At 51.0% G+C, this 24365-nt stretch overlaps 1 protein-coding gene and 1 long non-coding RNA gene across 11 annotated transcripts in view; one reads left to right on the top strand and one right to left on the bottom strand.

Moving 5' to 3' along the window:
• Positions 1 to 24365, top strand: part of ARSG (arylsulfatase G) — a 130915-nt gene that overhangs the window by 47180 nt on the left and 59370 nt on the right. The gene's annotated exons all lie outside the window — the stretch shown is intronic.
• Positions 798 to 12143, bottom strand: LOC110255982. Of its 2 annotated transcripts, none has more exons than XR_002337055.1 (4): positions 10448 to 12143; positions 7321 to 7417; positions 6806 to 6918; positions 798 to 1625 (listed from the first exon to the last, which is right to left on the bottom strand). It is a non-coding gene; the product is annotated as an uncharacterized LOC110255982 (long non-coding RNA). The 2 variants fall into 2 exon arrangements; XR_002337054.1 differs by lacking the exon at positions 798 to 1625 and adding an exon at positions 3866 to 4652 and having other exon boundaries at positions 10448 to 11978.

Here is a 24365-nt window from a genome sequence, read left to right as displayed (position 1 = left end):
GTGATGTGGAGACGGATGGAGTGATGTGCCTACAGGCCGGCGATACCAAGGTTTCCTGGCAACCAGAGAAGCTGGGGGAGGCAAGGAACACGTTCTCCCTCTGAGCCTCCAGGAGAAACCAACCCTGCCAGCATCTTTTCTTTTCTTTTTTTGTTTTTTCTTTTTAGGGCCGAAACCTTCGGCATATGGAAGTTCCCAGGCTAGGGGGCAAATTGGTGTTATAGCCGCTGGCCCATGCCACAGCAACCCCGGATTCGAGCTGCATCTGTGACCTATGCCGTGGCTTGTGGGCAACGCCGTATCCTTCACCCACTGAGTGAGGCCAGGAATCAAACCCGCGTTCTCATGGATACAAGTTGGGTTCATTACTGCTGAGCCATAGCAGGAACTCCCGGCCCCTGCCGGCATCTCAATGAAATCTTTTCTTTTTTCTCTTTTTCACTGTGCCTGGAAGCACGTAGAAGTTCCTGGGCCAGAGATTGAAACCGTGCCCACAGCAGTGACAACACCGGATCCTTAACCCGCTGCTCCACCAGCTTCTTTTGATGAAAACGGAAAGATTTTTAATGAATTAATTAATCTAATCTCTTCTTAGGCCCGCACCTGCTGCATATGGAAGTTCCCAGGCTAGGAGTCGAATTGGAGCTGCAGCTGCCGCCCTACACCACAGCCACAGCAACACTGGATTCGAGCAGCATCTGAAACCTATGCTGCAGCTTGTGACAACGTTGGCTCCTTAATCCAGTGATTGAGGCCAGGAATTGAACCCACATCCTCACGGATCCTAGTCGAGTTCTTAACCCACTGGTCCACAATGGGAACTCTCTCTCTTTTTCTCTTTTCTTTTTAATAACACGCAGAGCTTTTTTTTTTCTTTTCTCTTCTTTTTTGGCAGCCCCGAGGCATACTGAGTTCCCTTCTTCCCCCGTCCTATTCCCAGCACAGTGCCTGATGCCTAGTGGGCAATTCGTGAATATTCGTTCATCAATAAATGGGCTTCAGGAGTTCAAGGTGCTTGGAAATGTGACCCCAAGTGTTTGAGGTCAGATTTTTTTTTGCTCCCCAGGGGGAAAGTTAATCCATAGCATTTACCAGCTCCTCAGCGGGAACCAGGTTGCCACATGCTCAAGAACTTCTGCTTTTAGTGTCGCATGGGTTTGTGGGGAAATATCTGGCCCATCATTGAAACCGAGATTTGTGAGGCCCGGGTAGGCTTCTCCGGAGCTGTCCCCCAGCCGGAGCTCAGCCCGAGCCGAAGGGGCAGCTCGGGGGGCCAGGGGCAGACACGGCTGGGTGTGTTTTCCCCCCTTGAGGAAACGATTCCCTCCATCTGAGTCTTGTGACAGGGGCCAGGCGGAGGGCCCTCTGGCCCGAGGTCGAGGGCTGTTCGCTCTGCGCCTTGTTGACAGGAAAGCGAGCTTCCTGTGAGGCCAGGGGTTGACTAATCCTGGGCTTTTCCCCCTGCCTACTCACCGCCGGGGGGGAACCATGCCTTTCGGTCAAGAACGCTCATTGCCAAACAGGCTGTCAGGGGGGCTTGAGAAACGGCCTCTGCTCCTGTCTCCTTTGGACGCGTATGCGTCTTTCCCAGGATTGCAGCCACGGAGGACTATAAATTCGGGGGCCTGCAGAAAAGAGAATGAAATGATGCCCTTTGCAGCAACTCGAATGGACCTAGAGGTGATGGTCCCGAGTGAAGTAAGCCAGACAAAGACAGATGTCCGACGACATTGCTGATACGGGGAATCCAAAACAGGGAGACAAATGAGCTTATTTCCAAACCAGAAACAGACGCACACAGAAAACAAATGTATGGTTACCAAAGGGGAAAGGGGGAGTTCCCGTCGTGGCACAGTGGTTAAAGAATCCGACTAGGAACCATGAGGTTGCGGGTTCGGTCCCTGCCCTTGCTCAGTGGGTTAACGATCCGGCGTTGCCGTGAGCTGTGGTGTAGGTTGCAGACGCGGCTCGGATCCCGAGTTGCTGTGGCTCTGGCGTAGGCCGGCGGCTACAGCTCCAATTAGACCCCTAGCCTGGGAACCTCCATATGCCGCGGGAGCGGCCCAAGAAATAGCAACAACAACAACAAAAAAGACAAAAGACAAAAGACAAAGGGGAAAGGGGAAGAGGGGGGATAAATTCAGAGTTTGGGATTAACAGATATACGTGACTTTATATAAAATAGATAAACAAGGACCTACAGTATAGCGCGGGGAATCCTATTCAATAACTTGTTATAACCTATAATGGAAAAGCCTCTATTCTAGCCTCTCGCAGTTCAGAGGTGAGAAGTTTAATCAAGGGGTCGGATTTCCCGCGGTGCTACAGGGGGTTATGGGTGCAGCTCAGATTCAATCCCGGCCCTGGGGCACTTCCATGTGCCAAGTGCCGCAGGTGCAGCCATAAAAATTTCATCAATCGATTAATCAATGGAGGTTCTGTACCCACCTCATAGGATGCTGTGAGGAGTAAATGAAGTCATGCACCTAAGAATGTGCTCAACCAGCCGGGAAGGTGTGATGGCCAAGGGCTCAGATGCCTGGCGTCTCCCCCTGCCCATCGCCAAGCCTCTCCCCGCACTCCTGACCATGTGCTTATTTTTGGTCCTCAGACACAACTTTTGTCTGCCTTAGGGCCTTTGCACCGACTGTTCCCTCTTACCAGCAAGCTCTCCCCTCAGACTTCAAGCGTCTGGTCCCTTCCCTTCCTTCTCATCTCTGCTCTGATGTCACATCCTTGAGGAGATCTCTCCTGACTGGCGTCTCCAACACTGCCTTCCTTCACACGTGTCTCTTCCCTTTTCTCCCCATTTATTTCAATGACCCATATCACTGTTGACCTCATCTTGGTTTATTTCTCTCTCTCTCTTTTTTTTTTTTGTCTTTTTAGGGCCACACCCACAGCACATGGAAGTTTCCAGGCCAGGGGTCAAATTGGAGCTGCACCTGCTGGCCTACACCACAGCCACAGCAATGCAGGGTCTGAGCCGTGTCTGCAGCCTACACCACAGCTCACGGCAACGCCGGATCCTTAACCCACTGAGCGAAGACAGGGATCGAACCTGTGTCCTCATGGATACTAGTCAGGTTCATTACCACTGAGCCTTGATGGAAAGTCCAGTTTACTTCTTTATTGCCTGTCTCTCACCCTGCAATGTTTTATCTAGGATGGAGATAGAACTATCTTATTTATCTTGTTTCTTTATTGCCTGTCTCTCACCCTGCAATGTTTTATCTAGGATGGAGATAGAACTATCTTATTTATCTTGTTCATGCCTCCAAGTGCTTACAACAAAGCCTGGATCATGGTAGGTACTCAAGAAAATATTTGTGCACAGATTCAGATGCTTGCGTCTAATCTTCTGAACCTGAAGGGGTGAGTTATCCACAGAATGGAATTTGGAACCAGGCTGCCTGGGTCTGTCACTTACTAGCCCTGGGACACTGGGCTCATTTCAAAACTTTGCCTGGCCTGGATCTGCTCAGCTTTGAAATGGGACATTGGAATTCCCATTATGGCTCAGCATAACAAATCCCACTAGTATCCATGAGGAAGGGGGTTTGATTCCTGGCCTCGCTCAGTGGGTTAAGGATCCAGCGTTGCCCTGAGCTGTGGTGTAGGTTTCAGACTCGGCTTGGATCTGACATTGCCGTGGCTGTGGTGTAGGCCGGCCGCTATAGCTCCGATTCAACCCCTAGCCTGGGAGCCTGCACATGCTGTTGGTACAGCCCTAAACAACAAAAAACCATCCAACCAACCAACCAACCAACAAAAAAATGAAACATTAATGGGGTGTTTCTGTGCCTTGGGTTAAGGATCCAGCATTCTCACAGCTGGGGTTGCTGCTATGGGGCTTGCTGGATCCCTGGCCCTGGAACTTCCATATGCCGTGGGTGTGGCCAAAAAGAAAAAAAAAAGTAAAATGGGACAATAAGGGGATCAACGTGGGTCATTTGGAGGAGAAAATGAGTTAGGTCTTATACAGCAATAGAAGATTCCTGGCAAATGTTCGTGCGTGGTAGGTGTCAGCGGTTACCATGCGCTGTACCACTGGCTCTGCGGCCCTGTCCTCCTCCCATCCCCGTCTCCTGGCTGCAGGGTCATGCGTGTTTGCTCGGCTTGGGTTCCAGAAGCACCTCACTTGGTCTGTGTCAGATCTGGATCCCTCCCCAAGCGGCGCCGTAGAACTCAGCTGTCTTTGTGGAATCTGCTGGATTCAGCTCGTTCCTGGGCCAGGGCCACAAGGCCCGAAGGCCACACTTAAATGCATCTATATATGTGCACTTTGGGGTTGGAGCCCCTGAGCTGTTTTGAGTTGCAGGTGTCCTGGAGGGGGAGCGTGCTCCCCAAACTCAGCCTCGGTCCACTGTGCCGAATAGAATGTGGAGACAGAGTTTGGGGCGAAGGGGAAAAAAAAATAGCTTTATTGTCTTACCAGGCAAAGGAGGCCACAGCAGGCTCGTGCCCTAAAGACCGTGCCCTCTTTTGGGAGAGAATAGGAAGTGATTTGAGAATTTGGGAGTGGAAAATAGGGCTGCAGATTAGGATCAGGGTAGATGCGAGCTTTCGATCTTTTTCAGAGGTGGTGTTTCGTGGCCCCGGGACTGTTCTGTGCTCCCCTCTCTGGTCTTCATTTGTTGGGGGTTTTAGTTCTGCAGAAGAACTCAAAGATATTGTTATGTATATTCTTTGAAGAGGAACCAGGACCTGCCCCCAAGCTGCACTCCTGTTTCTTTTCTTTTCTTTTCTTTTTTGGCCGATCCATGGCAAATGGAGTTCCGAGGCCAGGGATCAGAACTGAGCTGCACAGTTGCAGCTTACACTGCAGCTGCAGCAACACCGCTATTTTAACCCACTATTGCCAGTGCTGGGCATCGAACCTGTGTCCTGGTGCTGCAGAGATGCCATCATCGATCCTATTGCGCCACAGCAGGAACTCCTGCACTATTGTTCCTTGACTCTTTCTCCCCAGGTCTCCGCATCCCCTCCCTTCCCTGATTAGCAACTGTTTGAACCTGCCCTTTGTAACTCAGGGAAGGTCATGGAGCCTGAAGCGTATTCCCTAAAAACAAGAAATGGGGGACCCAGGAAGGCTTGTGAGCCCAGGAGCCCCCCAGGGTCCTGCTCAGTTTCAAGAGTGTCACTGAAACCTGGCCTCTGCCCACTGAGGCCGAATGGAATATCGGAGACAGAGTTTTGAGTGAAGGAGAAAAAAATAGCTTTACCACTTTGCTAGACAAAGGGGGACAACAGCTGGCTAGTGCCTAAAAAAATCAGTGTCCCAACGGGGGAGGACTTGGTGAGAAGTTTTATAGCAGTAGTTCAAGGGCGGCATTGCCGACAAGGATCCGGGTGTGTGTCGGGCCTGCCTTCCTTTAATCTGGCCTCAGGGGGTCACCCGATGAGCTTCTGTGGTTCTCGAGGTTCTCAACCTGTGACTTTCTTCTGGAATGAAGACTGCTTCATCACGTAAACATCTCCCACTTGTTGGGAGTTTTAGTTCTGCTCTCCAAACGAAAGCTCAAAGATACTGTTCTGTGTATCCTTTGAGGGGTTGAGGGGGAACCAGGACTCTGCCCCCAGGCTGCCCTACTGTTTCTTGGCTGCTCCTCCCCTGTCTCTGCATCCCCTCCAGTTCCAGGGCCAACACTGGATCCTTAACTCAATGCATCAGGCCAGGGATGGAACTGGCTCCTCCACAGAATCAAGCCAGATCGTCCACCCCCTGCGCCACTGTGGGAACTCCACTTGTTTTCTGTTTTAGAATCCAAATATACGTGCAGTCGTACAGTCTTTGTCTTTCTCTGACTTCGTTCCCTTAGCATGATGCCTTCGCGGTCTGTCCATGTCGTTGCAACTGTTCAGTCTTTTTTATGGCTGAGTCATAGTCCATTGTGCAGAGACACCACATCGTCTTTATCTATTGGGCTCTCGAGGAGCACTTAGTTGCTTCAGAGTCTTACTGTTGTAAATGAGGCCGCAGTGAACATAGGGGTGAGCTTGGCAGGATCTCGTAAATATCCTGATGTGTGGAACCTGACTTGGAAACTGTGACCTCTCATCCGTTCACCTTTGCTTTCTCTTCCTCTCTGCTCCACCCCTTCTCTGCCCTCAATTTAATTTTGAATCAAGTTTGTGCTGCCTGAGAGGTCCAGGCCATGACTTAGCTCAGAATCAGAGATCGATTGTTCCCCCCCACCTCCGCCGCCCCGTGCCCCCTCCCTCCAAGGTCAGAGTCTCCCAGGGGCTTGAGGCTGTTTCTAAAAAGGGCCTCGCTGAGGACTGAACTGAGACGTCAACTCAGTCAAACACTGGGGTGTGATTTCTCTTTTCAGAATCAGCTTTTTGCAAAACCTCCTCGGCTCTGTTCCCTCTGGGGACTTTCTCAGCCCTTCGGCCACCTTTGGGATCTTGCTGTATCCTGAAGGAAGAGGACACCCAGGCTGGCGCTGGAGGCTGTAGGGCAGTGAGGTCTGGGGGACCCCCGAGAGAGCAGGGGCCCAGAGAACTTTCCGAACGAGACTTATATTGGCAAGAGAAAGACCCTCCCCTGGCCATGCCATCCTCTTCCATCTCTATCTGTGCCAGCCCCCTGGCCCCACAGAGTAATTCGGGTTCAGGGTGGAGGACCCTTCTCAGGGAGAAGTCCTCCTGTCCCATCACCCTCACCTGTAACGCGGCTATTTGCTCGGAGAGGTCCTATCCTATGGGCCCCTCGTAAACTCTCAGCCTCATGGGTCAGGCACTTGCCTCTTTGTCCTTGGTTAAGTAGGTCAAATAGACAGAAAAATCATGTGATGCCTACCTGTCCACTGGGGCAAGGTGCAGACCGGGTTCTAACCTCATGTCTCTGTGTAGCCGACGGGGCTCTGCAGGAACATGGTGATCTAGATGCCAGTCACTCTGAGAGACGAGGAACTGAAATATTAACCAGAGAGGCCTTGGTGCCAGCCTGCTTCGCAACCGCAAGTTCAAAATAGCCTGTCCAGCAGCTCTCATTTGTTCTGCTCTTAAACCTCCCAACGAACAGTCATTCAACAATGAATCTCTGCTAAGGGCAGGTATGAGTCATGCTGGGAGACCCCCAGCCAGTTCTGCCCTTGAGAGGTTGACAGCCTGGTGGCATATAAAGGCAGGAAGACCAGGCTTTCGAGTGAATGCGGAAGGAAGAGCAAGAACTCCTGATGTGTCTCCCACCTCTGGGGCTTTTATAACCTGAGATGGATGTAATTGAATTGACATCCTAGGGAACAGAATTAGCACATTACGAATACATGGGTCACAGGCAAGAATGAGAAAAGTCCGGGCTGGGCTTCTCACCTTTTGGGTGATGAAGTTCAGAATGAAAGGCCATTTCTCCAGAGGAAGGCAGGAGGTCCTCAATAAAGCTTGTCTGTTAGGACCTGAATGCTGAGCCCTTAAAGATGAGTAGGAATTAGCTAGAGGAAGGGGGAGGAAAGAGGGTCGTAGGCAGAGGGAAAAGTATGGGCAAGGACCTGGAATTGAAAGATGCCCATCACTCAAATATTCATAGAGCCCCCCCACCCCCCACCCCTGGCCTGTACAGGCACTGTCCCAGGTACTGGGGGTGCCTTTATGATCTAAACAATAAAAAGCCCTCACTCTTTCAGGGCTGGCTTGCATTCTAGTGGTCGAGTAAGGCTGGGATAGGGTGTGCAAAGGCTGGACCCATCCATGCAACAGCTGACCAAAAGCATCCTGTGTGTACTCAGATGTTTGGGGAGACCTGAGGGCTGAATTCATGGACCCACCTTTGGGATGGATTGCTCTAGCTCACTAGGCATGGCTCACACTGGTGGCTGGGAGGGCAGAGAGCATATTGCCAGAACCTCCAGAATGGCTCGGCTGGTGGCAACAGGGAAAAGTGTCTGATCTAGGAGGTGTGGAGATGCCTGTGTGTGTCCTTCCTTGAGTGTGAATGTGCAAGTATCCACAATGAGGGTGTGAAAAGGAAAGGGGGAACTTGCCAAGGATCATATTAAGTTTAGCTGCCAGAAACATTTTTTTTTTTTTGAAAAGAGTGAGAATAGGAGTGGATGGGTGGATGGATGGATGGGTAGATGGATGGACTGGTGGGTGGATGGGTTGATGAAAGGATGGGTGGATGGGTGGCTGGCTGGCTGGGTTGATGGATGAATGGATGGACGGATGGGTAGTTGGATGGATGGATGGATGGATGAATGGATTGGTGGATGGATGGATGAATGGATTGGTGGATGGATGGATGAATGGATGGGTGGATGGATGGATGGATGAATGGATTGGTGGATGGGTGGATGGGTGGATGGATGGATGGGTGGATGGATGGATGAATGGATTGGTGGATGGATGGATGAATGGATGGGTGGATGGATGGGTGGATGGGTGGATGGGTGGATGGATGGATGGGTGGATGGGTGGATGGGTGGATGGATGGATGGGTGGATGGATGGATGGATGGATGAATGGATTGGTGGATGGATGGATGGGTGGATGGATGGATGGATGGGTGGATGGATGGATGGGTGGATGGATGGATGGGTGGATGGATGGGTGGATGGGTGGATGAATGGATGGATGGGTGGATGGATGGGTGGATGGATGGGTGGATGGGTGGATGAATGGATGGATGGGTGGATGGATGGATGGGTGGATGGATGGATGGATGGATGGGTGGATGGATTGGTGGATGGGTGGATGGGTGGATGGATGGATGGGTGGATGGATGGATGGATGGGTGGATGGATGGATGGGTGGATGGATGGATGGGTGGATGGATGGATGGGTGGATGGGTGGATGAATGGATGGATGGGTGGATGGATGGGTGGATGGATGGGTGGATGGGTGGATGAATGGATGGATGGGTGGATGGATGGATGGATGGATGGGTGGATGGGTGGATGGGTGGATAGATGGATCGATGGATGGATGAATGGGTGAGTGAATGAGTAAGCAAAACACACCAAATTGGCTATTTGCTGCCACATTTTCTTGTAGTTTGCAAAGGGCCTGCCTGTGAGTTGTCTTACTAGCCTTCCCATATAACAGAAGATGGCACGGAGGCTGAGCTGAGCTGGCACAGCCATGTCCCACTTCAGCCTTTTTCCAGGTCTCTCTACTACTCTGTTCCTCTGCACTCAAAGGCACAACAGATGATTTTAGAAACCCATTTCCACCTCCAAGCCTTTAAATTATGAATGGAGCACAGATAGCTTTTATTCCAGTCACATGGCAATTTAGAGAGTCGCCACAGCAGGCCTCATCATCTATTTTCAATTCCTTATAAATGAAGGCTGGACATGCTTAACTTCGCGATGTTATGTCTCTCCAGGGCTTTCGAGGCAGCGTTTCCAGCGCTAACATTCCCTGATTCTAATCCACATAATTTATGCGATGGCGAGTTGCTTGGGTTTCTGTCTGGCTGTGTCTTAATTTGCGTTGATTTTCCTGTTAACAGGCTGCTGTAATGTCTGGCTCTGTATTTCTAGCTTTGCCTTACAATGTAGTTTCAGCCTTTAATTAGGACCCCTGTTGGTGAACTAGCCTGAGCCTGCCCAGATAGATTTGGGGAAAAACAAAAGAAGCTTTCCAAAGAGCAAGGCCACTTTATTGCTTATTAATTAGTCCCTGCCAAATGGAGACAGAGGCTGGGACAGGGGAAAGGTGACACTGAAGTCAGTTCATTGAGCCACATGGGGTGTTGTTAGGTATTTTTTTGGTGGTGGTGGTGGGGGGGAACAGTCAGGGCTCTCCAAACCCTTGGAAATAAAGGAAATCAAATGGTTTCTGAGAGTTAAGCTGTGAACTTTAACATGCAGTGGGGAAGGGATTGAGCCCTAAAAACATCAGCTTAAACCATTATGTGGAAAATAATTATGTTTTTTTCCGATCAAACAACCTCGGGCCTCTCTCTTCAAGTTTTGCTTGTTCATTCACCAGCTTTTGCTGGAGCAGCCCCATCCACCAAAGCATTCTGCTTGGGGCTGGAGGTGCACCTTGAAGCCCCATCCTCGTAGAACCTACAGTCTGGGGAGGAGCTTTCATCTTGCCATGGAAATGTGCTCGCGTTGTTTCAAGAGGGTGGTGTTGACCTCGTCAAGGGGAGACCACACTCAGCACAGTTGTTAAAAACAGGCCAGCAATGAAATGAAATGAAATAAGAGTTTCCATTGTGGCTCAGCTGGTTAAGAACCCGACTAGTATCCATGAGCATGCGAGTTCGCTCATTGGGGCTCAGGGCTTCTACGTACGTACGTATATTTTTGGAAGGACCCAAACATTCGGTCCACAGCCTCAGGCCAGAGAAGTGGTGGTTGACCACCTTTGAGCATCTCAGACCCACTGGCAAAGGTCAGTCCACAGTGAACCAAAGTCCCCTAAGCTGAGCGCATGGAAGGACTTTTGACCCGTTTGAACTCCCTTTGTATTCAGTGAGGCCACACTCACCAAGGCAGACTTTGGATTCTGGCTTCCCACGTCATCTGTGCGCAGGAAGGGGACACGCTGACCTTACTGACACTGGTTCCTCTGCCCGTCCCGGGAAGTCAGCTGGGAAATGGGCATTCCGGTGTCTCTCATGGGCTCACGGGGTTCGTGTGGCTGTGAGTCAGGCCAGCAGGGTTGGCGCCACCAGGAGTGAGTGAGTCTCAGGACTGTCCCAGCCCAAGACCAGAGATTAGTTTTAAGGTCGTTCCTGGCATGGACCAGCTCGGCCCCACCCGGCCTTCTTCCAAGTGGAAAGGGAAGTGGGAGGAACGTGGCCTCTGGGCTGGGCAGGCCCCGGGTTCAAGTTCGAGCTCTGTCATTTCCCAAGTGGAGGGATCTACCGCCTTTGTGGCAGAGCAGAGATGAGACTGAGTAGGAGGCATTGGGTTCATACCAGCTGCATGGTCTTGGGAAAGCTGCTTAAACGCGCTGCTTTTCCTTCCCTGTCTGTAAAATGGAACTCTGCTGATTTGAAATAACGTATGTAATATGATTAGGGTAGGAGCCACTTGATAAATGGTAGCTATTTTTAGTAGCCTAAGCCAGACCGCCATCAAGTGAACACATATTCATAAGCTAGGTCTCAGCTTACATGTAACTTTTTGGAGGAAAAACAACTTGAGGGCAGGGACTGACCCTGTTCTAATACCTGTTGCAGTCCAGGCTCCTACAGGGGGACAGCTGGGACTCTCTGTTTGTAAACAACCGAAACCCAGCTCAGCCAACCCGAGTGCAAAAGGGGCACAGCTTTGGCTTATGAAATAAACTCTGGAGAGACTGATTTTTTTTTTTTTTCTTTTTTAGGGCGACACTCATGGCATATGGAAGTTTCCAGGCTAGGGGTCAAATCAGCTGCAGCTGCCGGCGTACACCACAGCCACAGCAACACCAGATCCCTAACTCAGGAATTGAACCCACGTCCTCACAGATACCAGTCTAATTCAATACCGCTGAGACTGACTCTTTGTCTGGGCTTCTGAGTGAGGTGGCCCATTCTTTCAGGCTCTGCTTATGATGGCGGATGAAGTCCTTGTTTTTTGGGGATTGTGTCCTTTTCATGTGGGATTTTAGGGGGAAGAAGCAGCTCTCTCTCTTGCTGGTTCAGAGGAGCCCTGCTTGGCTCCTGGGTCCTGGGCCCGATCACTTAGGATTGGAGGTGTGTGACTCTGATCAGCCCCCACTAGAGTCCTGGGCCCCCTTTGGGGGCTGGGGGGTGCATGTGGGGGGCAGGGAACAGACCTCTGCTGTCCCACAGAAAACCTCTTTAGTAAGTGCTCGCATACGGCCCAATGAATATCTGCATGCAGGCTGCCAGGAAGTTTCACGTGCTCCAGAAGTCCAAGTCAAGACCCATCCCTCTGGGTAATGAGGAAGGACTTTGTGACAGTGTGACTTGAAAGGTTAGGGAGGTGTTTGGAAGGGCGAGAGGAAGGGCGGAACGTGCTGGCTGAGATACAGCCAGTCGAGGTGTTGGGTTGGCACGTTGCCCGTGGGATGGGGTGGGCGGTGGGATGTGAGATGTTTCAGGAACAGTAGTGCTGTTAGGCTGAGCTTTGGGGATGTGCAGGTGGTGTGTTAGTTTCGTGGAGCTGCCCTAACGAAGCACCGAGTGGCTTAAACCACAGAAATGTGGAAGCTTGCTGGTGTCTCATCGGGTTAAGGATCCAGCCCTGTCACAGCTGTGGCTTGGGTCAGTGCTGTGGCATGGATTTGATCCCTGGCCTGGGAGCTTGTGCATGCTCTGGGCACAGCCGACACACACACACACACACACACACACACACACACACACACACACACACACAGCAGAAGTGTATCCTCTCATCTGGAGGCTAGAAGTTAAAACGCTAGGTGCTGGCAGAGCCTTTGAAGCTCTAGAGGAAGTTCTTTCTTGCCTCTCCACCTCCTGGTAGCCCCAGGCATCCTTTTATTTTGTTTTTATTTTATCGAAGTATAGTTGATTTGCAGTGTTGTGTTAATTTCTGCTGTACAGCAAAGCGACTCAGTTACATGTTCTTTTCTTTTTTTTGGCCACCCTGGTTTGTTTTTTTTTTTCTTTTTTGCGTATGAGTTTCTGGGCTAGGGATCAGATCTGAGCCGCAGTTGCAGCCTACTCTGCAGCTGCTGCAATGCCAGATCCTTAACCCACTGTGCCAGGCCAGGGATCGAATCTGTGTCCCAGCATTGCAGAGATGCTGCCGATCCTGTTGTGCCACAGCAGGAACGCCATATATATATATTCGTTTTTGGGTTCTTTTATATTACAGTTTAATCACAGAATATTGAATATAGTTCCCTCTTCTATACAGTAGGACTTTGTTATTCGTCCATCCTATACATAATAGTTTGCCTCCGTTAACCCCAAACTTCCAATCCTTCTCTCCTCTGTCCCCCACCCTGTTGGCAACCACGAATCTGTTCTCTATGTCTGTATATTTTTGTTCTGTAAATATGTTAATTTGTGTCGTATTTTAGATTCTATGTAGAAGTGATAACATATGGTATTTGTCTTTCTCTTTTTAACTTCATTTAGTATAGTCACATCCATGTTGCTGTAAATGGCATCATTTCATCCTTTTTTATGGCTGAGTAGTATTCCATTGTGTGGTATGTACCACTTCTCCTTAATCCATTTATCTGTCAATGGACATTTAGGTTGCTTCCATGTCTTGGCTGTTGTGAGCCGTGCTTCAGTCAACATTGGGGTGCTGGTATCTTTTTGGATTAGAGTTTTGTCTGGAGCTCTGGAGCCCCAGGCATTCTTAGCATGTGATGGTCTAACTACGATCCTTGCCTCCTTGGTCACTTGGCCATCTTCCCTGTGTCTTCACGTGGAGTTCTCCCGTCTGTGTCTCTCTCTTCTTTTAAGGACACAGTTATACTGGGTTAAGGACTCGCACCATTCCAGTATGACCTCATTTTAACATCTGCGATGACCCTGTTTCTAAATAAGGTCACCTTCTGAGGGATAGGGGGTTAGACCTTCAGCATATCTTTTTTTGTGTGTGTGGGGGGAACCCAGTTCAACCCAGAGCAGGCAGCAGTGGCACAGAGGCTGAAGAGGTAGGTTGAGCAAGTGTGTGTGGGGTGGGGTGGGGGGGTACGGTGGCCAAGCAGAAGGAAGTCACTGAAGACCAGGGCTCAGGGAATGGCAAGGTCCATCAGTGTGCCAGCGTGGGCTGGCAGAGAGTGAGCCTGGCATCTGAGAAGGTCACTGCAGCAATTCAGGTGGGGGACAAGGACCATGTCCATCCTGGGTGGCGTCGTTTGGAATGGGAGGAGCTGAAGGAGGCAGGGAGTGGCAGAGAGGAGGTGCCTCTGCTTCCAGCCAGTTTGACTGGGAGGGGGGCGGACCACAGGCTCTTGGAGGGAGGGTGCAAGCTGGGGCCTGCGTCGTACTCAAGGCAGTGAATGGGTTGCCCACGTAGGGACAAGAGCCAAGTGCCACCCACCCCAGGATTGTATCTATGCCTTGCACACCGCTCCCCTAACCCTCCTCGGAATGTCCTTTCTCTCCCCATCGAGCTAGTAATGACAGCAATCAGTGGACTACCATGAATTTTAAAAAGTTATATTCCAGAGTTCCCTGGCAGTCTAGCCATTAAGGATCTTGCATTGTCACTGCTGTGGCACAGATTCGATCCCTGGCCTGAGAACTTCTGCATGCCACAGTGCTGCCCCCCACAAAAAACTCTCTTCTGAACCTGAAATTCTGCCAAGTCCTTGATGTACATCGTGCCATTGAATCCCTCGAATAACCTAGTGAAATTGGTGCAGTTATGCCCATTTTGCAGATGTCAATACTGAGACTTGGATTAAATCACCCATCTTGTCTCCCACTAGATGAAGCGGGGGCCGGATTTGAACCTACACTTGCTTGTCTGCGCTTTTATCTTCTACTTGTCTGCCTCCTGTCTTGGCTCTTGTAAAGTAACAGCCAAGACACGTTCTCTGTATTTCGCTGATCGGGATCCTCTTTTTTATTTATTTATTTTTATTTCTATCCATCTGTCTGTCTGTCTATCTATTTATTTACTTGTCTTTTTATGGCTGTGCCCTCAGCCCATGGAGGTTCCCAGGCTAGGGGTCAAATCTGCCACAGCCCCAGCAATGCAGGATCCAAGCTGCGTCTGCGACCTACACCACAGCTCAGATCCTTAACCCACTGAGCAAGGCCAGGGATTGAACCTGCATCCTCATAGATGCTAGTCAGATTTATTTCCACTGAGCCGCAACCGGAACTCCTGAGCTTCTCTTATTTTGTCCTTTTACCCTCTTGTGTCTTGACCCTCCTGCTAAAGTGCGAGCTTCCTGACGGAAAGGGTGGTGGTCCCTCTGCTCTGCCTGGTTGAACTAAACCAGCAGCTCAGGTGAAGAATTAGGGTGAGGGGTGATGGGCATGTGTATCTATGGGAGGCAGGAAGGTGGCTGAGCAGAGGAATGTCCAGTGGGGAGCATCTCAAAGCCTCCCTAACCCGATCCTGGCGGGGTGAGGTCTCAGTGCCTGCAGAGAACGAGGTTGAGCAAGCCAGCATTCCCCCCGACCGTGCCCCCCAGCCGAGAACTGTCTGCCTGGTAGGGTGCAGGACTGCAGCTGCCCAAATTGGAGAAACAGCCTTCCTGCGTTCTGGAAACAGCCCCCAGGGGTCACGGGGGGAGCAGGCAGATACACCTGTGCTGTCCTGGAACTCCTTTCCAGAGGGGGAGCCGGGCAGCAGGCAAGGAGACACATCCACCACCAAGGTGAGGTCAGAGCCTTTAGATAAGCGCTAAGGACAAAATAGGACAGTGAAGCAGTGGAGGGTGGTTGGGGCAGGAGAGACCTCCCTGAGGAGGTGATGAGAGCGAGAGCTGGATGACAAGATGGGGCCATTCATGCGGGGACCAGAACGGAACATTCTCGACAGACGGGACCTGAAAAGGGCCCGAGGCAGTAACGAGCTTGGGGTGTTCTAGGAAGAGCCACTCCGGGTGATGTGGCTGATGGGAGAGCGAGCAGGGGTGAGGGTGGGAAGATGTCGCTTGGGGTGCTGATCACCTGGGGTGTGGGTCCCGCCCTTCCCGTGTGGTGTCGCACATGGAGACCGATGACGGATGCTTTGCATGCCTTTCTTGGGAACACCACCAAGGCTGCTGGTGGTTGGGGGTGGCCAGCTTGGGGTTCTAACCAGGACGCCTGGCATCTGGCCTCTCTCTACATTATGCTCTAGAGGGACCCCTTCCCCTGGAACCGTGCAGGGCACAGACAGGGTTGCTGTGAGTCTGTTGTGGACTCTCCAGGTGCCTGGGTCCCACCTGGCTTCCGCAGGGGCCGAGAGGAACTGAATCTCAGAAGACCTCTGAGCTCTTTGGCCCTGTCTCTGTACTCCACCCTCCCTTGGGAAGCTCTGATGGAGGCCTGTAAACCATGACAATGACTTTGGATTTATTTAAAAAATTTTTTTTAAATTTTTTTGTCTTTTTCCCAGGCTAGGGGTCAAATCAGAACTGTGGCTGCCGGCCTACGCCACAGTTACAGCAGTGCCAGATGTAGGCATGTGTGACCTACACCACAGGTCAGGGCAATGATGAATCCTTAACCCACTGAGCGAATCCAGGGATTGAAGCTGCATCCTCATGGATGCTAGTCAGATTCATTTCTGCTGAGCCACAACGGGACCTCCCTGGATTTACTTTTTTTTTTTTTCTTTTTTTCTGGCTGTGCCTGCAGCCCGGAACTTGCAGCACAGCAGTGACAATACCGGTTCCTTAACTGCTAGGTCACTAGGGGAACTCCTAGATTTACTTAGATTACAATGAGAACTGATTTGTGGTTTTTCAGTGATTATTCCAGGAATGATGTTGGCTGATAAACTGTTTTTAGGATCCCTTTGGCTGCCCCTTGGAAACAGGAAGAGGAAGAATTGGGAGTGGGAATTGTAAATGGAGTGCAGGGTTTTGACATACAGCTGGGCAGGTTGTGCACTGTTCAAGTCGGGACCACGGTGTGGATGGTGGGTTAATGCTTTGCGGTTGCTGTCTTGAAATGCTTTGTGGTTTTTGAACAAGGGCCTGTGTATTTTCATTTTGCCCTGGGCCCTGCACATGGTGCAGCTGCTCCTGCTGTGGTGGATAAAGAGATGACACCAGTAAGCTTGGGTCAACCCATACAGAATGACACATTCAAACCAGAATGAACTCGGGGCCAATAGCTGCCTGTGGCTTAATGTATGTAAAATCCTCGGAGAAGTGCCCGGATTATAGTGCTTGATGAGCATTAGCTGTAAGAGTACTAAGGTAACCTAATATCTAGTAGTAGAGTAGTAATCTAATCTTAGTAACAGTAATTATTATAAGGAACATTTAGGAGTGTGAGCTAGGAGGGTCCCTGTGCTTTAATCTCAGGAGGAAGAGACTGGAAGCAGCTGGGTAGAGGTGAACATTTTGCGGGGGGAGAAAATTATGAACACCAAAGGATTCTTTTTTCTTTTGGGGGATTCTTTTTTCTGTTTGGGATTCTTTTTTCTTTTTTGGCCACTGTGCTGTGCAGTAGCGTGATGTGGGGGTCTCAGTTATCAGACCTGGGATTGAACCTGGGCTGCAGCAGTGAAAGGCTGAGTCCCAACCACTGGTCCACCAGGGAGCTCCCAGGGTTTGGGATTCTAGGAGTGGCAGTTACTAGCCACCTGCAGCATCCAGGACCCTGGATTTTGCCCCAGGGGTTTACCCCCCGCCCCGCAGAGGCCCCAGTATGTGGGGAGGTGGGGATGCTGGGAGAGAAGCTTGGGCCTGGCAAGTTAGCAGGTGCCCAGCAGTGGAGGGAAGGAAGGCCGCCTGAGCTCCTTCCAGCCGCAGGGAGTGGAGGGTCAGGAAGGAAGTGCTGGCAGCGGGGAGAAGCCAGAGCGTGTGCGGCACACTCGTCTTCCCTGCCCTCATTCTGTCAGATGGAGGCATCGCACGTCTGCTTCCAAGTGTGGGGCTTCAGGGCCAGGCCAGCGCTTTCAGACAGGCATTGCTGGGATCTCCACTGCAGGTCACTGCCCTGATCTGTTCCGTCTTTGCCATTTGTTGTCTTGAAAAATGGTGTGATACATTAAGCCTTTGGGATTAACATCTATGCACTACCGTATATCAAATAGGTAACCAACAAGGCCCTACTGTGTAGCACAGAGGACTCTCCTCAGTATTCTGTGACAACCTATATGGGAAAAGAATCTGAAAAAGCGTGGAGGTACATGCATGTAAAGCTGAATCACTTTGCTGAGCTAACGCGCTGTTGTAACTCAAGTGTTTGCCAGGAGAAAACAAAAATTGTTAGGGAATTCACCCATCGTCTGGGACTGAGGCCCAGGTCTCTTTAGCAAGACGCATCACGTTGTACAGAAGCAAAGAGGTTGGTGGCGTCACCCACTCAACACGTGTTGGGTGGTGTCCCACCTCGTTCTGGGCTGAGAACTTCAAGGTGAGGCAGGTGCGGTCCAGGGAGAGAGAGACGCTGCTCTGGCTGTGAATTGCTGAGTGGCAGCCCAGCCCCAAAGATAGGGGCTCAAAACAACCTCCGTTTTATTGCATCTCGTGATGCTGTGGATCAGGAATTCAGACGTCTCTTGGTTGGGCAATTCTTTCCCGGGTCGTGTTGACTAAGGATGCTCTGAGGAAATTCAGCAGAGCTGAAGGCTGGGCTGGGAGGTCTGAGCTGGCTTCCTCCACATGTGTGACATTTAGACGCCGGTGGCCTCAGCTAGGGTCATTGACTGGAGCACTTACAGATGGCCTGTTCACTATGGCGTTCTTGGTGTAGTCTGGTCTGATTTCTTTCTTTCTTTCTTTCTTTCTTTTGGCTGCACCCACTATGTGGAAGTTCCTTCCCAGGAGGGGGTGGGGGGCACAGAGGGCCGGGAGTAACACGGTCTGCTGGGAGCCAGAGACTCAACCCGAGTCATAGTGGTGACCTGAGCTGCTACAGTGATGCCAGATCCTTAACCTGCTGTGCCACCAGGGAACTCCTAGTCTGAAGTCTTATATGACAGCTCATAGAATATTTTAAGGGAGGAGGTGTCAGGCTTGTAAGGTCTGAGCCTAGAAACTGGCAGGGTCACCTGCACATTATTCTGGTGGTCAGAGCGGTCTGGGACTCAAGAGGAGGGGACTGGGACCACGCCTCTCAGTGGAAGGGCTATTAAAGAATGTGGCCGCCTTGGAGCTGCCCTATATAAGAAAACAAAGAATTATGGTTCAGTGTTGTAAAGGCTATGCCAAAGGGTATATGATTATGGGGAGCAGAGGGCGCCCTAATTCCGTGCAGGCGAGGAGGGGTGGGAGAGGTGCAGACGGGGTGGGGAACGGAGAGTCAGGGAAGATGACGTGAAGTGGGTGACATCTGAGAATCTGAGCTAGGTCTTGAAGACCACCAGGACGTGTCAATCAAGATAAAGTAGGATTGGAGTTCCCATGTGGCTCGGTAGGTTAAGGATCCAGCGTTGTCCCTGCAGTGGCTCAGGTGGCTGCTGTGATGCGGCTTGGATTTCTGCCGCGGATGCAGACAAAATAATAAGGTCGGACAGTAGGAGGGAGGCCTTCCCAGGAGGGGGTGGGGGGCACAGAGGGCCGGGAGTAACACGGTCTGCTGGGAGTACGGGGTGTGTAGGGGCGCGACAGAGAAGCAGACCATGGCAGAGAGCGAGATCTTGATTTTTGGTTTGATTGCTGTGATCCGATTTGGGTCGTAGACGTTTGCACGAACGTGGAGGATGGGCGGGGCGGCAGGAAGCGCAGCCTCCTGTGACAGTTTTGACTGTCACTCCCAGGACCTCCATCAAGGCAGTGACCGTGGGTGGCGGAGAGGAGGTACCGAGCTGGGAGCTATTTAGGACCCGGAATTGAGAGGTCTGGGCGACCGATTTGTTTGTTTGTTTAGGGCCGCACCTGCAGCATTTGGAAGGTCCTAGGCTAGGGGTCCAATCAGAGCTGCCGCTGCTGGCCTGTAGCCACAGCCACAGCAACGTGGGATCTTTAACCCACTGAGCGAGGCCAGGGATCGAACCCACGTTCTCATGGATACTAGTCGGGTTTGTTACCGTTGAGCCGCCACGGGAACTCCTGGGTGACTAGTTTCACCGAAGAGAAAACAAGAGGGAATAGTCCAGGCGGGTCCTGGGGTCCTCTGCTGGGTGGTGGTGATGCCCAGCAAGGTGGCAGATGGGGGCATGTTTTGGAGGTGCAGGTAAGGCCCTCAGCCCCGGATCATTGATTCCAGGTGCCGAGTGGAGATGCCCCCCGCCCCTGCCCCGGAGGGGCTGGCTGTGAAGGCGTCAGCCTCTGCAGTGAGTCTGGGATGGGGAATGTTCTTCTTCCTCTTTTTTTTTTTTTGTCTTTTTAGGGCCGCACTTGCAGCATATGGAAGTTCCCAGGCATGGGTAGAACCAGACCTGCAGCTGCCGGCCTACGCCACAGCCGCAGCAACGTGGGATCCTTAACCCAGTGACCAGGGATCGAAGTCACATCCTCACAGACACTATGTGCGGTTCTTAACCCGCTGAGCCACAGCGGGAACTCCAGAATAGTTTTAGACGTTGGTTGAGAGGGAGGGGGATTGCATGGGGCTTTCCAGAGGGTGTGTGAGGACCAGGAGTAAAAGAGGGGGTCCCAGGATCCCCCAGTGTCTTGGAGACTGACAAAGGAAGCAAAGCCCACAATGGAGACAATGGAGGTGGACAGGAGGCAGGAGGTGCCATCGGGAGGCAGGAGAGGAAGATGGAGAGGAGATGAAGCCGGCTCTCCTGGCAGGTGAAGAAGGAAGGTTTCTGGCAGGACAGAGGTCTCTGGGCACCTGCCTCCCTGATTGCAGGGGGGGCTGCGGGACCAGCTGGCGTGGGCTGAGGACGCCTGGAGGCGTGAGTTCCTGGGATTGTAGCAAGGGTGCTCAAGAGAGCTCAAGGCTCTTGAGTGTCGCCTTCTGTCCCCACGCAGGTCTCCAAGGAGACCGGCTTTTCAGTTTTTTTCTCCAAGGTTTCTAAGACTGGAGGCTGCCTGGCTAACCTGAATAGATCAGGCCAGTGTTTTATCATCTCACTTCAAGAAGTTCTTCTGATGCCCAATTCATTCCCACAGTCCAGACCCAGCTGCATTTGGAGATTCGAGTGTGTGTGAGTGCGTGTGTGCGTGCGTGCGTGCGTGTGTGTGTGTGTGTGTGTGTGTGTGTGTGACCCACACAGGTTGTTGGATGATTAGGGCTCAGAGCTCTTCTGGTGCCAGTGCTCTGTTCTTGCCTCTCTTCCCTGGGCCTGGGGTACTGGGGCCCACTTTCCTCTCTGCTTAGAACCTCCCTCTATCTCTTGGGGTTCCCCTTCCCCTGGGACTGGCCGTGGAGTAGGTGAGCCTCCCTGCTTGACTTCTGGGACAAGCTCCAGACTTCAATGGGGCAGCGAGGTTTGATGTCCCCCGCGTGGAATTGGACTTGCCCAAGTTCAAAGGTGTTGCCCCTAGACACCCGGCTGTACAGTGCAAAGGTCTGGAGGCTGGACTGGAGCACAACGGCTGGTGCAGCAGAGAAGCCTGTTATCTCACCTCCCCTGCCCCAGTTTCCTCATCCGCAATGGAAATCCACATCCTAGGGCTGCCCTGAGCCTAAACGAGTTAATACGCGTAGAGGGCCATGTCTATAGTTAGTGCTAAATAGTTAGTGCTTAACCAGTAGTAAAAGGGAAATGACCTCATAGGACTTTTGTTCCAAAACCAAACTGTAAGGTCACTGAGGACAAGGACTGTTTCTTGGCCCCCTGAGCATCTGTCACAGATTTGACTCCTGCTCGTCCATTGTGGCTCCTCAAACAATATTTTTGGAATAAATGCATGAAATGATCAATCATCCTTTTTTAAATTTTTTAATTAAAAAATTTTTTTGGCTGTGCCCGTGGCATACGTAAGTTCCTGGGACAGGAATCAAACCCGAGCCACAGGAGTAGCCTGAGCCGTAGCAGTGACAATGCCAGTTCCTTAACCACTAGGCCATCAGGGAACTCCACTCCTTTTAAAATTTTATTTTATTTTATTTATTTCTTTTTTGGGGGGCTGCAGATGCAGCATATGGAAGATACCAGGCTAGGGGTCAAATTGGAGCTGCCGCTGCAGCTTGTGGCAACACTGGATCCTTATCCCACTGAGTGAGGCCAGGGATCAAAGCTGCATCCTTGTGAATACTAGTTGGGTTCTTAGCCTGCTGAGCCACAATGGGAACTCCTGGTTTTGAGGTTTTTGAGAGTTGTGTTCTATGCTAGCCACCTGCCTTCCAGACTTTACAACTGTTAATATTAAAAAACCTCAAATAGAGGTATATGGATCCTTAACCCACTGAGTGAGGGCAGGAATCAAACCCACATCCTTATGGATACTAGTTGGGTTTGTTTCCTTTGAGTTACAATGTCCACCCCTTTTAAAAATAAATGAGTAATTTCTCATCTAAGACCTTCAGATCTGATCCCTAGCCTAATAGGCTTTTATTCCTTCCTAAGAGATTCTTTTTGGGCATTTTTGTTCTTTTTTTTTTTTTTTTTTTTTTTAAGGGCCGCACTGGCGGTATATGGAAGTTCCCAGGCTAGGGGTCAAATCGGAGCCGTAGCTGCTGGCTACACCACAGCCACAGCAGTGCTGGATTGAACCGCGTCTGGGACCTACACTACAGCTCATGGCAACGCTGGACCTTTAACCCACTGAGCAGTGCCAGGGATTGAACCCAAGTCCTCATGGATTTCAGTCAGGTTCATTAACCACTGAGCCACGACGGAAACTCCCTCTTTTGGGGCATTTTCCTCCCAGTCTGTAATATTTTGTTTGTTATTTTTTTGTTAAATTGAGGCGAAATTCATATAGCATAAAATGAACCATTTGAAAGTGAGCAATTCAGTGACGTTTAGAACATTCGTAATGCTGTGCACCACCACCTCTATCTGGTCTCAAAACACTTTCACCACCCCAAAAGGAAACCCCGTATTCATTAAAGCACTTTCTTTTTTTTTTTTTTTGGTCTTTTTGCCATTTCTTGGGCCGCTCCCGCGGCATATGGAGATTCCCAGGCTAGGGGTCTAATCGGAGCTGTAGCTGCCAGCCTATGCCAGAGCCACAGCAACGCGGGATCCGAGCCGCATCTGCAACCTACACCGCAGCTCACGGCAACGCCGGATCGTTAACCCACTGAGCAAGGGCAGGGATCGAACCCACAACCTCATGGTTCCTAGTCGGATTCGTTAACCACTGCGCCACGACGGGAACTCCCATTAAAGCACTTTCTTTCCATCCTCCCCCCCCGCCAGCCCCCAGCCAACACCAACCTCTTTTCTGTCCCCATGGATGGACCTATTCCAAGTATTTCACATAAATGGAATCATACAATATGTGACGTTTTTGGGTCGGGCTACTTTCACTCACATAACGTTTTCAAGGTTCATCTATATTGTAACCCGCGTTAAGGGCTTCATTCTTTTTTGCGGATGACTAATATTCCATTGTGTGGCAATGCCGCACTTGGTGTATCCATTCATCCATTGATAGACGTTTGTGCTTTTCTTTACCTTCTGGATCTTAAGTGCGTTGCTATTTTTTCATGCGTGTGTAAGGATTTTTGTTGGAGTATCTGATTTCAGTTCTTTCGGGTAATTCCAATCCTAGGAGTGGACTTGCTGCGTCACATTGTAATCAGCATCGTAAGGTTTCCAAAGTCTTTCCTTATGATCTCTAGGCTTGGCTGTTAACATTTAAAAAGCAGAGGGGGGAAAACGGACAAGAACAGAAAGGAATCCACTGTATTGCTTTGCAGACCTCATTGCCCTCCAGGGCCATCACCTCCGCAGACGCCAAGGTCAGGCTGAAGGGCAGAGTTTTCCAGTGCCCTGCTCGCTCTGACCAGGCTGCACGAAGCCCCATGGGGGTGTGTGAAAGCATTAGACACGCATAGGACTTTCTTTATGTTACAGGTGGTTCTATTGGCCAGAGACAGGTTGTATAAGGGACACGTTTGTGGGTAGAGTCCCCCCCCCTCCTTATTTTGGGTGCACCTGCAGATACAGAAGTTCCAGAGCCAGGGATCGAACCTGTAACACAGTAGTGGCAACACCAGCTCCTTAACCTGCTGAGCCAGCAGAGAGCAACTAGAGTCCCTTTTTTTCTTCTTGTTTTGGCCGCCCTGTGACATACGGAGTTCCTGGGCTAGGGGGTCATCGGATCTGTGCCACACTTGCAACCTACACCACAGCTGTAGCAATGCTCTTTGTGCCCAGCTAGGAATCGAACCTGCATCCTGGCACTGCAGAGATGCAGCTGATCCCATTGCGCCACAGTGGGAACTCCTCGAGTCCCTTCTGAGTATTATGTCTGAATCTCCTCTGTACTGGGCTTTTGCCAGAGTCGTCTGCATGGAGAAGCTGGGATTTGAATGTGTTTCCCCGTTTTCCTGTGCCAGGCTGGCCTCTGTGAGGGCACGGACCACTAGGCTATGTCCCCTAACTGGTCTCAGCCCATGAGCAAGCACCACTCTAGCCAGGATGCCTGGGGCGAGGCCGGGCCCAATTCAGAGCTGTGGTCCATGGATTCTGGGAAGTGCTACCTTTCAGGTCTGGGGTCGAGGCTGAGCCCTGCGGCTGTAACGTAGGTAGGACCCAGCCTGAGACATGGGGGTGGCGGGCTCTGTGGTGGGCGGGTGGGAGGCCGTGTTTAAACCCACGCTGTTCACCCTGGTCCCCTGATCTCTTCATGGAACGTCACATCATGACCCTCAAATGTGCACCTTTCACGTTAGCAAGTTATCTCTTTAAAAAAAAAAAAATTTATGGGATCTTACTCTAGAGCATAGGGAACTATGTCCAATCTCTTGGGTTAGAACACGATGAAAGATAGCAAGAAAAAAAGA

The sequence above is a fragment of the Sus scrofa genome, chromosome 12 (assembly GCF_000003025.6).
Source record: "Sus scrofa isolate TJ Tabasco breed Duroc chromosome 12, Sscrofa11.1, whole genome shotgun sequence".
Classification (NCBI taxonomy): Eukaryota; Metazoa; Chordata; class Mammalia; order Artiodactyla; family Suidae; genus Sus; species Sus scrofa.
The sequence above is the reverse complement of the archived record's forward strand: the minus strand, read 5'-3'. Positions and strand labels throughout refer to the sequence as shown.